General features: G+C 48.8%; 1 long non-coding RNA gene across 1 annotated transcript; it reads left to right on the forward strand.

Annotated features, from left to right (window-relative positions):
- Positions 1 to 23: 23 nt before the first annotated feature.
- Positions 24 to 3,392, forward strand: LOC106885191. The gene is made up of 2 exons (XR_001411404.1): positions 24 to 146; positions 474 to 3,392. It is a non-coding gene; the product is annotated as an uncharacterized LOC106885191 (long non-coding RNA).
- Positions 3,393 to 8,290: the final 4,898 nt, after the last annotated feature.

The raw sequence follows: 8,290 nt of genomic DNA on the forward strand, positions 1-8,290 counted from the left end.
ACGGGACGGCGGCGACCTCGGCCCCGCGCTCCCCCGTTGCGCACCATTATTTTCCGTGCGGCCGCGTTGAGGCGGGCGGGGCCTGTGGAGGCCGCGGTGCCGCCGCCGCCGCCCCTTCCTCAGGTGGCTCCCAGCGCTCCGGACCGGTGAGTGAGGCGGTGGTAGCGGTGGTGGTGGGTTAAAACGGGGTCTCCGGCTTCCCCTCATCCCGTCGCCCGCCTGAGGAGAATGTGGCGGTGGGCGGTTTCGGGCCGGGGGTGGTTTTGGGTCTCGGGAAGCGGCGGCTTGAGGGGAAAGTTGGGAGGGAGAAGCTGGGGTGACCCGGGGACCTGCCAGCCACCCTCCTCCAACACAGCCCCCGCCGTCAAAACCGCCTAAATCGCCCCGTCAGACCGCTGTATCCTCATAACTTGCTGTTTATTTTCTTTTTTTTGTTTGTTTTTGTGTTTGTTTTTCCCTCCCCTCTTCTACAGATTTTGGTTGAAAGGGCGCTACTCAAGATGGAAGTTGGGGGTTGCCACCTGCGCGCCTCACAGGCTTCCATGGAGGCGGGGGTGAGAGTGGCTTGTTGTGCTTCAAGATCTTTCACGCTGGTCCAGGTTGCCCAGAGAAGCTGTGGCTGCCCCATCCCTGGAGGGGTTCAAGGCCAGGTTGGAGGGGGCTTGGAGCAACCTGGGCTGGTGGGAGGTGTCCCTGCCCATGGCTGTGGTTGGAAGTGCGTGATTTTTAAGATCCCTTCCAGCCCAAACCATCCTACGTCCTGTGTGTGGAGTCACAAGCCTCGCAGGCTGTGGTCAGGGCACATCAGTAATTCCGTCAGTGTGATGCTAAAGGAATTTCGGCTCATATAAAACAAGTAAAATAAAATACTTAGAATCGCCAGCCCCAAAGGGGCAGGAGGCGGAACTGGAGTTTAAAAACCAGCCAGACAAACTTGCAAGGCTTTCAAAAGCGAGAACTGGCAGCAAACATTGGAAACTAGACTTTTTTTTAAAAAGCGTATGGAAATAAGCAGTGTCTTAGCAGTAACAAAAATATGCCCTAGGCTCCAAAACTAATGTGGTTTTTGCTGTACTGCTGTTCTTCAGCTAATAATGGGGAACCCACCTAGGCTTTTTATATCAGGTCTGTGTATCTTCAATCTGACAGAAGCAAAACAAAAATCAGTGCGTGTGTGTTGGATGCAAGGAAACAAACCGTGTTAGCGTTGGAGTCAGAGCTAGATCCTCTCTAGAGAAAATGGCATCAGTCCCTAGAAATTGGGTGTACCTAAATCAGTCTGTGCCAGGGGTGTTTTGGCGGGGGGGAATGTTCACCTTTGCTGTCAAGCATCTTCTCCCTTTAAACAGTGTGATATTAACTGCTGGAGCACAGAATAATATTTTGAAACAGTGGTCAAGGTATACTCGAGCTATAAAATAGCTACTCTTCTCTCATCGCTTCAGCCTGCGAAATGTAGGATTCCCCATCCTGCGTTTATGCTGTTCTACTGGAATCGGTAGGATTTTTCAACTAGAGTAGTAATGGTGGTGTAAAAACACCTCAAAGTGGGAGCGAATGGTTCATTAGTTACACAGCTTCCTTCCTTTTCAAAAGTCACCATTGTATGTACAGAATTTCTTCGTATTTTTTTTACCAACTTTATTGTTGTTTTTTTTCCCAGCAACAGCGGATTCTTTAATGATTAATCTACAAATGGTGGTAAATCTGCGAGTTTTGGCATATATGTTTAAGTCATCTGTGTTGTCTTACGTCAGTATTGCATAATCTGTTGACTGTCCCCTTTTTATGTAATGTATGTTTGTAGTTTGTTTTAAAATGTACAAATATTTTTTTTCCACTGCGTGCTTCTCCTCAGATACTTCATATTTGTCTCTCCATTGCCCTCTTGAGTTAAAAACTTGTTAAGACACCATTTGGGTAGCTGGATCCAGCGGAGTGTTACGTATTTCTCTTTTTAAAAACAGTCTCCATAACATCTCAGAACACGCTCTTTTCCTGGTAAGTTATTTCGAGCGTTAACACCGTGTTGGGAGTTTCTGCTCCCTCCTGGTAGAAATGTGGGAGCGATTTGTACTGGTGAAGTCCATCAACATCATAAATTAACTTTCTATAAAAAGTTAATAACACTTTAGCTTTTACTACGTAGAACCGTTGAGTTTGTTTTAAACTTGTTTCAGAACTTTATGTATTTGATTGCCGTATCCAAAGGACGGGGAGGGGTGTAGGAACAGTTTCATGTGCCTGTTTTTAGCGAAAAAAAAAAAAAAGGGTAAAGTATATGTTGGTGTAAGCTTATAATTTAACTAGTTTGCTGCAGAATTGTTTATTTCACAATTTTGTATGTGGATCCTATGGCCTAAAAATGCCAGCTGGGTACTCTGAAGCACCTCAGGCCTTCAGGCCGCTCTTGTGCTTGCAAAGGCAGCTGCCTGGTGTCCCTTGAAGCCGTCGGTGGGTGTAGGACCGGGTGTCTGCGATGCCTTTACTCCCATTAAGCCCACCTGAAAGCGCTCGCCGTGCTGTAAAATTCCAGTGCCCAGCAGCCCGCTCGGCTGGTGAAGGCCTGGCGGGCTCCGTGGGGTGCGTGGCATGGTCACGGTGTAGTGCTACCCTCGGAGTCTCGCTGTTAACCAGCCCCGCTCCTCAGCTGTCGCAAGCCGTGGAGCTCCAGTAACTCACCTGGCTCCCCGCCATCGTATCCGCTGACTGTCTGGTTCATGACATTCAATACTTAACGTGGCCTAAACCAAATGCTTCTTTCTAGCTCCGGTGAATTTAAGGGGGAGCGAGGGATACCCCTGTTCTCTCTAGTGATATCTGTAGCGTGGTTACTTACCCCTTTTTCCATTAAGTCCAGCATTGGTGGATTTGGCCAGAAGAAGCTGCTACTTAAAAACACTTTCGAGCTGCACTGCGGAAGCCACTGCGGTCATTAAGGTAGCACAAATTATCTGGATGATTTATGTGGACTGAAACTTCAGGTGCAAAGCCTGTGAAATGCTCCTGAGCCCCTCCCCTGGCATCTGGGCATCTTGTTTGGGGCGATGTGGGGTTTTTGAGCAGACATACGGGATGCAGAGCTGGAAGAGGCCGCCTGCTGGGCTGGGCAGTGTTGCGGGGGGGTCCGCAATGACTGACAGGCTGCCCTGGCTCAGTTATCACAGTGCTGATGCTGTCTCTTGTAAAGGTACAGTACTGTGATAACTGAAGGATGGCAGCCATCTGAGCTTCACGGGGGCCCCGCGCCGCCGCTCCTCTCTGCCCTGGGGACAGACAGACTGACACAGCGTCCTCCTGAAGTGGAGCCTACTTCCTTTTATGTGTACCCCTTGCATAAAAATCAAAGGTTAAGAAAACGTTTTATTTGAATAAAATACATACTTTCTTGAGAGTTTGCCTGTTAATTGACTTTTTTTTTTTTTTTCTCTTACCTTGGAAGATCTTCCAGAAATGCTGTGCTTTGGAAAACTTCAAAAAAGGTTCAGAAAGCAGGGTCCCGTGCAGCGTGGTGAGGTGTGAAAGAGCGGAGGCGCAGGTCAGCGGGTAATATTTGGTACCAGATCAGACAGAAATGACTGTAGCAATGAAGAAAACAAAGCCCTTTTAAGGTATTTTATTAATACTTCCTGGTAAAGATACCACAGTCTCGGCTGACTGTTCTCCTCACTAATTTTCTGTATGTCTCAATACGTGGAAATAGATGGTGGGCTGCAGGTTATTTCAAGCGTGCTGGGGCGATGCAGCTGGTACAGCCCCCTGCAGGGTTTGCTCAGGGCTTCTCTGCCCCGGCGAGTGGGAGACTGCTACAGAAATTAACCGGGAAATTCACAATTTCATCAAAATACCTGGAAAAGGCCGAGGTTTTTGGGAAACCTGCTGTCTGATTTTTGTGCTGCGTGAACCCAGGTGGTGGGAGGCAGAGGGTTGAGGGTCTGTCTGTCCCTGGGAGGTGGAGGGAGCGGGGCCGGGGTGCAGTGCTGGGACACGACACCAGAGGGGCCCCGTGGGCCGGGTTGTGCTGGGGAGTGGGAAACCCCAGGGATTTTTGGCATAAAATCAGCAGAGACTTGCAGGCACGTTAGTGTGGTGCGGGTTCCCCAGATCTCCTCTCCCCCCCACCCCAGGAAGTGTATGACTCTCAGGCTCCCAAGGCTGATGCAGCAGTTTCCAGAGGTTACAATTAATTCTTGATACCGATGTTAAGGGTGGTCATTAACCCAGTGGTGTTTAGAAAACTCTTCCTTCTGGGCTGGATGATTTGTGGCTGTCCAGGGCCTTGCCCTGTGGTTCCCTGTACAGCCCGGGATGCCGCTCTCTGCTCTGGGGAGAGGACGGGGGTCAGCTCCACCATCAGTCTGCTCCAAGATGGCAATTACACGGTTTATGTTAGTTCTTTGATCCTCTTTACTGGAAGGCATTTCTGCCAGACTGTGCTGCTGGCTCTGTCTGTGGGCCCAGATGGGGTCGGTGCTGTTACAGCCACAATGGAACGTTTTTGCCACTGTGCGTCATTTAAATGGGGGAAATTATTACTGGTGTTACGATAGCGGCGTGAGTCTCTTTCTGGAGGAGGACTCTCTTGTACTAGAAACTCTGCAAACGATAAAAATGACATCCTGCTGCCAAGAGTTTAAGTTCTAGATAGATTAAAATCTGAGCAGAGTCAACCCTCAGCTTCCTCTCTGCCACTTTCTGAAGCCTCTGGGCACCCCTTGCCCTGGGCAGGAATATGCTTGTCCCAAAAATGAGAGGTGGACATCTCCTGTGGTGCAGCAGATTACAGGATGAACGGGAGAGAAGAGGGGCTGGGGGATCCCGAAGGTGCAAGCATTTGTAGGCTTCCAGGCTGGCCAAGGCTGGATTTCATCTCTTTTTAGCTATTTTTGTGGTTGTTTTAGGAGCCAGCAAGCGTTCAGGGGCTGTGTGTTCCCTTTCCTGGGAGAAGGGCAGGTAGCAGTGGAGTTTGGAGCTGGGAGTGAGGTGGTGGTGTTCAGCCAGGTCCTCCCGGTGCTGCCCCAAGGATGGCTTTGGATGTTCACTGATGGATACAGTCAGGGTGCTGACTTGTACTAGAAACTGAAAAGTTTCTAGTTTCTGGAATACTGTGTCCAGCTTTGGAGTCCTCAACCCAGAAAGGACATGGACCAGCTGGAACAGGTGCAGCGGAGGGCCACGAAGATGATCAGAGGGATGGAGCACCTCTCCCATGAAGACAGGCTGAGGGAGCTGGGATTGTTCAGCCTGGAGAAGAGAAGGCTCCGGGGAGACCTTATAGCAGCCTTTCAATATCTGAAGGGTGCCTATAGAAGAGCTGGGGAGGGACTCTTTGCCAGGAAGGGTAATGATAGGACAAGGGGAAACGGTTTTAAACTGGAAGAAAAAAGATTCAGATTAGATCTCAGGAAGAAATTTTTTACTCTGAGGGTGGTGAGACACTGGAACAGGTTGCCCAGGGAAGTTGTGGATGCCCCATCCCTGGAGGGGTTCAAGGCCAGGCTGGATGTGGCCCTGAGCAACCTGCTCTAGTGGGAGGTGTCCCTGCCCATGGCAGGGGGGTTGGAACTCAATGATCTTTGAGGTCCCTTCCAACCCAAACCATTCTATGATTATGATTCTATGATTAAGTTCTTGTCCTTCCCATGGGAAATAAGATAACTGCTCAGAGGCAGGTAGAAGGTTTGTTACGGACCGTGTCCAAGTATTAAGGTTCCTCACCTACCCAGCCTTGGGTCAGGTTTGAGGGTTAATGACCAGCCCGGCTCATTCAGCGGGACGTGCAGCAGAGCTGCTAGCCCTGTCCTGCGGCAGGCGTCGAGGAAGAGGGGGAGAGAGAGCAAAGAGCCCGTTTGAGTGATGTGTGCCTCTGGCTTCAGATTGCGATTCTCGTTTCCTGTTACAACAAGTACAGCTTCGAGCTCTGGCATGGGACAGGAACTGAAATGCTGTCTGTGCCTGAAAACAACACCTCTCCCATCAGATTTGCTGGGAGCCTTTATCTCCCTCTCTGGCTCAGCAGACGTAGAGTCCATCTCTTTTTCCTGCAGCTTCCGACTGATATCATAATGGGACAGCGTTATTATAAATACCGGTGGGTTTGCTGTGTCTAAATATTGCTACACGTGAACAATGCAACTATCAAGTCTTTTTTGGCAGCGGAGCACTTCCTCCCACGAGCTGTGTTAGAGCAAGATGTAAACAACATGCATACAGTGATACATCACACCGCTTTCTGCTCAAAAATAAGGTCTCTCAGGACCATCCGTTTTCTGATAAAACTCTCTGTAATTTATGGGTATGATCCCAAGGCAAGGCAATTTTCTGGTGACACGTCTCAGCTGTCATTCCAGATGGATTTGTTCTGACCTACCGCTTCTCAGGCTTTTTCATCAGGAAAGTCCCTTTTCCCATTTGGAGGCCGTCGCCTTCCCACCCACGTTTCGCATGAGAAGAACTGCTCCTGCCATGTCTCCTCGGGGCCGCGAGGCTGCAGACAAGGAGGGCTGCTCTGTTCCTGGCCCTCAGCCACAAGTCATCCTTTTAAGGGTCGGAGTTTCTGCTCTGAGCGAGCTGCCCGGCCGCTATCGGATTCTGACAACCACAGGATAAAAAAGCTTCTATTGTCTGCTACCACTCAGCCTTGAAACCAGGTGAAAATGTTGCCTTTCCCAAAAATGCTTTTTTAAAAAAAAACTCTTCTGTTACTCTTCAGCGTGAAGCATCGGTAGCAAAAAGCTTCACTTTAGTTGTACTAAAATAAAAAGAATCTTTCCCAACAGAGTTTCAGTTACGCAGCTGTCATTTCAAAGTCCAGTAGTGCCCCATATGAATCAGACTGTGTTCTAATTACCGCTCGTTCACGTCTGGCTAACGCAGAGCATTTGAACTTTAGTCCAAGCCTTCTTGATTAAACATCTTTACAGATCAAGTAGCCTAACCACACTACTAGATATGTGCAAATATTAGATGTCCCAGAACGTAACTTGGTTTTAGTTCAGGTTAAGCAATTCCTGAATGTGAGCCTGGAGATGTTGGATAAAGTAGAATGACAAAACCAAGCTGATGAAGACTCTGGTGAGGTCTCTTTGTGTGATCAGGAATGTCACCAGCTCAGCTGTGCAGCGTTATTTTTTTCTTCAGGTGCAGAGGTAGCTTCTTGGCAGCAAATGCTCAGTTAGAGCACACCGCCTGCAAAATTTCACAGGCTTACTGAGAATTCAACATTATTTGTTCATAACAAATACGCTCAGCTCAACCATGGTAATATTTTCACTTTCTTAAAGTAAAATCTGGTCGATATGTTGGAGCTACATTCCTGCCAGTCTCAGTGGAGTGCTGTGATAATGCTCCTGCTCCTGTTTCCAGGTGAGGGTCCTTTTCCACTTGGTGCAAACGTGGTGCAGGAACAGTAATGGCAATTAACACCTGCCCGTTACTGGGAGGAGTAATCCCCAGGAGTACTGTGTGAGCACAGGATGGCATCATCATTTCTCCTTTCTGCATGAAATAATTCTGACTGTACTTCATGTTTTGGGATAATATGTAAAGCCTGTGTTTTTATCATCAGCTTGATTCACAAGGGGAAACTGTGACTTTGATGTCTGATTGGGGGCAAAAATACTCATCAGGAGCTGAGTGTTTCAGTGTGGTATGGATCAAAGTTACTGCTGTCATTTCTGTATTCAGGCAGATGGTAAAGTCAAGATTGTGCAACTTGGTACGTAATTTGCTCTTCATAACACTGCAGAGGAGCAGGAGAAGGGCATGGGTCTATGTGTGGGTTAATGTGCTCTTTCATGACGTCATGCATTTATGTTGGGATGTGAGAAGCTTTCTGGGACCAAACACTGCTGGAGCCAGAGGAGAGGTCCCTGTGGCTCAGACCCATCCTGCAGATCAGAGATGAAGTTCTGGTACCCATCTCAAGTTCCTTGTTGACTTCAAGAGGATGAGAGCTGCATTTAGTCTGGGTTTTTTGCTACACAGGCATGTGCATCTGATGCTGGAAGAAGCCTCTTTCAACTGTAGCAGGAAAAAAAAAAAGGTATGATGCTGCTCAAGAGGGAAACAGCTCTTGGTTTGGGTGGTTCCCTGGATCTTCTGAAATCAGGCACCGCAGCCTCAAGCATAGCTCAGGATGCATCCTCAGCACTGTGTCCACACCAGTCTCCTTAAATTAAGGCAAACTCATTGAGATTTGGTGGCAGCACTGCTGGGGGAGCACAGTGGTTATGGTTTGGCAGCTTGTGGTGCCAAAGGGGTGGGGAGGGCAGGTGGTTATCAGCCCTCC

This window comes from Calidris pugnax, unplaced genomic scaffold (genome assembly GCF_001431845.1).
Source record: "Calidris pugnax isolate Ruff unplaced genomic scaffold, ASM143184v1 scaffold29, whole genome shotgun sequence".
NCBI classification, from domain to species: domain Eukaryota; kingdom Metazoa; phylum Chordata; class Aves; order Charadriiformes; family Scolopacidae; genus Calidris; species Calidris pugnax.